The 8,322-nt window shown below is 43.2% G+C and overlaps 1 long non-coding RNA gene across 1 annotated transcript; it reads right to left on the bottom strand.

Moving 5' to 3' along the window:
* Positions 1-236: 236 nt before the first annotated feature.
* LOC137227116 (uncharacterized) lies at positions 237-2,486 on the bottom strand. The gene is made up of 3 exons (XR_010944704.1): positions 2,085-2,486; positions 1,020-1,122; positions 237-457 (listed from the first exon to the last, which is right to left on the bottom strand). It is a non-coding gene; the product is annotated as an uncharacterized lncRNA (long non-coding RNA).
* Positions 2,487-8,322: the final 5,836 nt, after the last annotated feature.

Raw genomic sequence — 8,322 nt, 5'->3', positions numbered from 1 at the left:
CTCTCAACCTAATAGTTCCCAACCAACTGACAAATCTTAGAGCAACGCCCTGGGCAGCTGTTCTGCTTAAACAGAGGCCTTTAGTCAGGAACATTCTGTTTTCTGGGTGCCTAGTTTTCATCAGCGTATAAGCCTGCGGCCGTCACCTCTCTTCACTGGCCTTCACAGCTGGTCTACTCTTCCTCCCATCTGTGTGCTCACCCTCAGTCCCCAGAGACAGGACTCCACTGCCTGCACACATGCACACTCACCCGCACATGCATATGCTAACACCACCCATGTGTTCACGTGCTGCACATGCATACACTTTACACGTGGATGTGTACACACACACATGCACATTTAAACACATGCTCGCATACCCACCTGAACATGCAGAGACACACATGCACCCTTGTGTGCATACTTACACACTTGTGAGCACACACAGGACCCTGTTCTCAATCTCTGGGACCAGCTGAGAGAGGGAAGAATAAGATTGATTCCAACATACATCAAGACTCTCTGTAAAACCTGTGGGTAAAATACACAGTCCTCTCTCCTGAGAAAGATCGGGATTTTTCAGCCTGACTTTTGAGAGCCTATTTTGTAAATCTGTATATATTGAGAAACAGTCAGTGGTCTGAATGAATTGAGATCAGCTGCATGGATGCTGACTGACATGGTCAGGTCATGATCACGTTGGCAGGTGTGAGTTCGTGGAAGGACAGGAACCACCCCCTCTGCATTGCCCTCCAATAGGCAGGTGTCCACAACTGGAGAGACCCTTGACCTCGAGGTCTGCCCGTCATCTGTAAGATGTGACCACCCACCTATTTCAGTCTCTGCACAGGGTTCCTGCTGGCCCAATGGCAGAAACTGAGGCTCTCACAGTTCACTGGTCGAGGGCCCTTCACATCTGAACTGAAGCCCCCCCAAAAGTCACACTGAACTTATGGGGAGAAACGCAAAGGAGGCAGATGCCCACCTTTTTAAGGCATGGAATTTATTTTATGTACCAACGAACACATAGTACTTACCTGTACAGTTTACAGGACTGAGATGGACAACCATCCGTGTTAGGTTATGCTAGCGCCTCATCTGCACTGTCCACGACAGCAGATACAGGCCACACGCAGCTATCTATATTACAATGAAATAAAATTAAAAATTTAGTTCCTCAGCCCCACGAACCACATTTTGGGTGCTCAGAAGCCACGTGTGGCTACCGTATTGGGCAGCACAGACAGAACATCCCCCAAGGTTCTACTGGACAGCCTTGTCTTGGATGTTCAGTGCAAGCTCAGCTTTCCATAGCACAGGTCTGATCGTTACTACAAGACACTCAAGTGGACCCATCTGTAAAATGGGAGTGAAAATAATGCCTAACCATCAGAAGAAGTTATTGCAAGGATTTTATATCTTATATATGAAACACACACACAGAACAACCAAGTTCCCAGCACGTACACACATAGTGTTCTGTTGCCTGACAAATCTGAGTTACTGCTATGTCTTAGTCCACTCAGGCTGCTGGGTGGCTTACAAACAAGAAATCTGCTCACAGTTCTGGAGGCTTTAAGTCCAAGATCAAGGCACCAGAAGGTGGGTGAGGACCTGCTTCCTGGTTCATAGATGGATGACTTACTGCTGTCTGCTATCATATGGAGGAAGGGGCAAGGGAGGTCTCTAGGGTTTCTTTTGTAAGGGCACTAATCCCAACAGGGGGCTCCACCTTCATGATCTAGTCACCTCCCAAAGGTCCCACTTCCTAATACCATCACACTGGGCCTCAAGATTTAACATAGGAATTTTGTAGAGACACAACCTGTAGCAATGGGCTCGAGCTTCTGCCAAGTGCCTTAATGCAGGCACACGTGGTTCTCCCTGGAGTCCTTACTTTGTCAGATGTTAATAAGATATCTCTACTGTTAAAGGACTGAGGAAATCTAACTCTGAAATGCTTGCAACGTTCCTGTCCTGCACAGGATTTCTCTGCCTTGGCTTCTTCCAAGGTATTCTCCCGAAATCCAAAGCCAGAGCTGATTTACCCTGGTAAGGTCTGCATTGGCTTGTTACTCACTTGGAAAGGGTTAATCGCTCACCATTGTGTTGGTAGCCATCAGCAGACGAGGGGGTAAGTGATAACTGAGGGTCCATGACATCTCTCCACCAGAGTCTTCTCCAAGCCACAGGTTGCAAACTTCTCTTTCTAGGTCCCCCATCCACAAGTCCAAACAAACTTTTATTCTTGAGAGACTTTCATTCAAAGATAAACTGGTAAAACTCATTTCTTAGTAGCAACCACCAAGCAACTGTATTTCTAAAGACTTCTTTAGGATCAACTATCAAATGTGAATTTTAAAAGACCATCTCAAATTATCACAAAGTCACTGGGAGCAGGGGATGCACTTCTGGAGGAGGCTTTGCAATCCATCATGGCTGTGGGCCCTAGAGGACGAGAGGGATGGAGGCAGTGATTTATTCATTTAACCATTAATTCATTGTTGTTGTGATCAATTTTTCCAAAATAATGACACTATTACCTAGGACAGATATTTGGCTTTATTCTTTTGTACATAATTTAGACAAGAATATCGCCGATATTAAGAGAGACCAATACATCTACACGGACGTGAAATAAATCAAAGCAGTTTTGAAATGGCTACCACCCCAAGGCTACTGAGACATGGGGCGTAAAGAAAAGCACAGGCCAAGGTCAAAGCCACGGCTACCACGAACACAGAGGTGGATGTCGCCTGTTTGCCTCAAAATCTTATGTTCTTATGCTGTGCAAAGAAAGTAACCAGTCCTAAGCACGAACATTCATCTTCATTATAGTGCAGGCATTCTTTTTAGGGCTTCAGTTTAACACTACAGATTCTCGAATACATGGCGCACACCGGGGGAAACAGCTCTCATGGCCAAGTGTAGTCGACATAACCTTGAGTTGCTCTCCTGTATAAATGTGGCCATGTAAGAACGGAGAGCGAGTCCTCTTGGAGACTGGAAGGTACCTCTCTTCCTTTTGCATCTGGACCCAACTGTCCTTCCTGCCTGGATCTTGAAGGAGCAAGCACATCCAAGCCTGCGAGGAGATGGGGCACTGGCAGTCACTGCTCTCAGGGTCAAGGCTGGGGCTGGCACTGGCTGACCACTAACTTGTGAGTACAACATCCAGGCCAAGGAAACACCAGGAGAGCCGGGGCAGCTTGCAAAGTACATGCAAAATGCCCAAGGGGAATAGCGAAGTGTTCCCAGTTATGACTGCGAAGTGGGAATCCCTTTGCAATGACAGCAACTGGAACTGGAATCTGACGTGGAGAAACTCATAAAGTAGCACATGCAGAAGTGGTTAGGCAACAAAAATGCAAAAAAAGCAAGGCAATCTCTCTAGCCAAGAACTCGAATAGGAGAGACTTGTGAAATCCTCACAGATTCTTATCCCAAATAGCTTCCAGCAGGAACTCCCAGCTTGATACTCTGGTCCTTGAATAATCTCCCCCCTCTGAAGTGTTTTATTTGTTCTCCCTCAAAGTCCAGGTACCTTAGGCAGGAAAGGGTTAGACATCCTGTTTGCTCCCTTCTCTCGTCAGTGTGTCCACCTGCGCAAGGGTAGGAGGCAGCAATGAAGAAATGCACTGAGCCACACACATGTTCTGGTGGGGGAAGGCATGCCGTCTGCCCACCAGCCTCTTGCCGGACTTTGATGAAACATTTTCCCACATGAATTTGCCCTGGTGCTGGGCTGACTTGTAGGATTGCCTCCATAGCTAATTTTTCCTCAAAAACTGCTTTCAGGGCTTGCCAGGTGGTGCAGTGGTTGAGAATCCACCTGCCAATGCAGGGGACACGGGTTCGAGCTGTGGTCCGGGAAGATCTTACATGCCACGGAGCAACTAAGCCCCTGCGCCACAACTACTGAGCCTGTGCTCTAGAGCCTGCGAGCCACAACTACTGGAGCCCATGTGCCACAACTCCTGAAGCCTGCGCGTCTAGAGCCTGTGCTCCACAACAAGAGAAGCCACCACAATGAGAAGCCCGCAGACCGCAACGAAGAGTAGCCCCCACTTGCTGCGTGCAGCAACGAAGACCCAACACAGCCAAAAAAAAATAAAAAATAAAAAACTACTTTCACAAAACCCCCTAGGACCACAAATGTACATGAGACTAACATTCTCCTGTCCCTCGCACTACCACCTGTGTGCTCTCACACCTGCTCCAGCCAACAAATGCAGCATCCCAAAGCACATCCCAAAGCACACAGGCGTGCATAAACACAAGTCTGCATTCCACCCCAAGGTAGACTCTGGAAGGTTCCTCACTGCAGCGGGCTGAGCTCTGATGGACGGATGTAGTGGTGAGACTCGAAGGGTGACAAGGCGGCGTTCTCGACCCAGCCTGAGTGACCTAGGTCCACCTCTCCACTTGCCTTCGCTTTCTGAGGGCAGGCTCAGCCCCACAGCATGTAAGATGTGTTTAATTCCCAAACTAGCCTAAAGCAGAATATTTCCAGTAACGGGTCACTGGGAGTGAAAATAAAGTGTATAAGGTCTCATTCTCAGCTGCTTTTGCTTTCGGTATTCTTAACTTTTTGGTTTTAGTTTTTGGCTTTTCACACTCCCTTCTAGCCGCCTCTTCTGGTTCTGCCTTTCTCATGGGCCTGCTCCCTCTTCCAGATTGAGCCTGCTCTCGGTCTCCGGAAGAATCAGACTGTCAGCATCAGAAGGGGCCCCCTGGCGTCAAGGTGCTTCCTGTAGCTTTTGGTAAACCTGCAGGCCTCACAGCACCGACTCACCACCAACCACTGCTGCCCCGTGGGGGCCCATGGGCCACATGTGGGCATTCGCCCAAAGGGCTTCTCAGCCTGGGCCGTAAGCTGCCCAGCTCCATAAGTATTAATACTTGTAGCTTTTTCTCTAGTTTTCTTGCCCTCCTCTCAGCCTTTTAGCAAGATGATTCACTTGTGATGATGACGTTATGGTTCCCACCAGTTATTTTCCTAAATAGAGAAAACTTTAGTTTTTCGTGACTTCAGCTCTGATGCTGTTTCCCAGCACTTGACCCAGAGGACAAAGGCGCATGACGCTCATGGAGCTCACAACCCCCAACCCCCTCGGCAATCTACCTCGTCCAAATGCAAGTCACAAACTAGAACACCCTCCTTTGGTCTAGCCCCGTGTCCTCAGACTGGATACCAAAGCATCACCCATGAGGTTGTCAGAAAAACAAATTCCCAGGCAGGCAGCCCAAACTCAGAATCACAAACTGTCCCTCCCACCTTTCCTTCTTTTTAGAATTCAGATATCATCTCAGGAGTCTTCTAAATGCTTTATTTGAGATATAATTCACATATGTATCATAAAATCAACTATTTTAAGTGAATAATTTTTTAGTAAATTTAGTAAATGGTTATACAATCATCAGTAACAGTTCCCTCAACGCAAAACGACTCCTAGTATCCACTGGCAGGTGGTCTCCATTCCCAACTGCAGCCTCCAGCAACCAACCAATAATCTACTTTCTGTAGTTTTTACTTTTTAGGAAATTTCACATAAATGGAATCACAGAATATGTGGTATTTTCCATCTGTCTTCCTCCATTTTATGTTTCTGATATTGTAGCTTGTACCAGTTCATTCCTTTTCCTATCTGAGTAGTGTTCCATTGTATGGATCTACCAGTGTGTTTATCCACTCACTGGTTGATGATAATTTGGTGTATTTCCATTTGGGGGCTATTATGAACAATGTTTCTATAAACATTAGTTTACAAGTTTTCTGTAGACATATTTTCTCGATTTTCATGTGTATTTTCCTAGGTACCTAGGGTCTTATGGTAAATTTGTATTTAACTTTTTAAGAAACTGCTAAACTGTTATCCAAAGGGGCTGCACCAATTTCTCCACATCTTTACCAATATTTGTCATTGCCTATCCTTTGGGTTACAGCTATTTTGGTACTGTTATTTGGTACAGTTATTCTGCATGGGAAGTGGCATCTCAGTTTTAATTTGCACTTCCCTAATGACTAAGGATGTTGAACATCTTTTTGTATTTATTGGCCACTTGTGGATCTTCCTTGGAGAGATATCTATTCAAATCCTTTGCACTATTACTTGGATTGTCTTCTTGTTAAAGAGCTCTTTGTATACTCTGAACACCAATCTTTTATCAATATGATTTATAAATGTTTCTTTCCAGTCTGGCTTGCATTCTCATTTCCTTAACAGTGGCTTGTAACACACAAGTTTTTAATTTTGATGGAGCCTAACATCAATTTTACCTTTTAGATTGTGCTTTTGGTGTTGTATACAAGAAATCTTTGACAAAGAGAGTTTTTATCATGAAAGGTGTCACACTTTGTCAAAAGGCTTTCCCTCTGCCTTTTGAAATGACTCGTGTCTTTTGTCCTTCCATCTGTTAATATGGTGGAATACATTCATTGGCTTTCTGGTATTAAATCTCACCTGGCCATGAACCTAAGCCTTTCTAAATGTCATTGGATTTGTTGAAGATTTTTGTATCTATATTCATAAGGGATACTGGTCTGTAGTAATGTTTGTGATGCTTTTGTCTGGCTTTTGTATCAGGATAATAGGGGGCTCATAACATAGAACAAGTAAGTATTCCCTCCTCTTCCATTTTCTGAGTCTCTGAAAGATTGGCATTATTTCTTCTTTATATGTTTGATTGCATTCACCAGTGAAGCTATCTGGCCCTGGGGTTTATTTTCATGAGAGAAGTCTAGTTTCCAGCCTAATCTCTCCACTTGTTATAGATCTAATGAAATTTTCTATTTCTTCTTGACAAAGTGTTGATTTGTGTCTTAAGATTTGTCCATTTCACTTGAGTTGTCCATGTGTTGACATAAAGTTGTTCACAGCATTTCCTTACCGTTCTTTTAATTTCTATAAAATTGGTAGTTATGTGACCTCTTTGATTCTTGATGTTGGTAATTTGTGTCTTCTCTTTCTTCCTTGGTCAGTGTAGCTAAAGCTATGCCAAACTTGATCTTTTCAAAGACCCAACAATTGCTTTCATTGATTTTTCTGTACTATTTTTGTTTTCTATTTCACTGATTTCCATACTAATCTTTATTATTTCTTTCCTTCTGTTTGCTTTGGATTTATTCTTGCTCTTCTTTTTCTAGTTCTTTTAAGGTGGAAGCTTAGACTTTGATTTGAGATCTTTTTAATATAAGTATTCACAGCTATAAATTTCCCTCTGAGCACTGTTTAGCTGCATCCCATATATTTTGATATTATGTTGTGATTAACACTTATTAGGAAGTGATATCCAAATTTTTTTTTTTTTACAAACACCTCTTTAATCATCCACTTACTATCGTTTTTGCAAAAGTCCAACTTCCAGGAAGATAACAACGAATTTAATATAAAAGGTTGTTAGTTAACTAATTCAAGCTCTGTACTTCAGATTCTAAGAAGTAACACTGAGCATATTAAGATCTATCTATGCATACAGTCCAGTAATCAGGCCAATGTGAGCTATGTGGAAAATAAACATGGATGCATTTGGTATTAAGCCACTGCCTACACACACACCCATGTCATCATTCAGACGGTTTGAAGACTGAGTTCCATCCTCTTAAAGACAAATAAGAATTCTGTGAAACACACAGCTAAGTGGTTATTTAGAGAAATTCCAAGTGTACATGGCAAATGAATTGTGATAAAATACTATTCTTTTGTTCCTACAATAGTTTCTTTTAATTAATAAGCACCTTTCAAAGTTATAAAATGACATCAATTCATTTTCCAAAGTTAAATCAATGTGTGAGAGCATGAGAGAGCATCCTGCAGGTGAAAATCATTTTGGCACAAGGTACTTCCGTGTCCTGCAAGTTTTCTGTTTTGTTTTAAAACTATTACTGAGTATCCTTTCAGGAATAGAAGTAGTCTAAAATGACTTGAGTTCTGTTTCTGACGAAGCTCTCAACATCATTTGAATACTGAAGCCTGAGGGTTGTTTTCCATCAGAAAGTCATACCTAAATGGGCAACAGCAGACAGGGGTCACCTGGCTGAGGTCCGAGGTAGAACTAACACAGCCTGGCTCATGAATGGGCAAACACAGGAATGCCATGTGCTGATATCTGAACAATCTCATAAGCACATTCACAGAACTCCAAACACAACAACTTTAATCATTTCCCCAGTTCCAAAGTCTTTTAAGACTTGTATATTGACATAAAAATTAATCTGAAGGCTTAAAACAGGAAGATTTAAGTCAAAATCATTAGAAACATGAAAGCATTTTCTAACCATCCCTGAGATACAGCCTTGGAAATATTAAAATAACAAAAACTCCATGATTTTTAAATACT

This window comes from Pseudorca crassidens, chromosome 7 (assembly GCF_039906515.1).
Source record: "Pseudorca crassidens isolate mPseCra1 chromosome 7, mPseCra1.hap1, whole genome shotgun sequence".
Taxonomy (NCBI): Eukaryota; Metazoa; Chordata; class Mammalia; order Artiodactyla; family Delphinidae; genus Pseudorca; species Pseudorca crassidens.
Note: the sequence above shows the minus strand (reverse complement) of the source record. Positions and strands in the feature narration are given on the sequence as shown.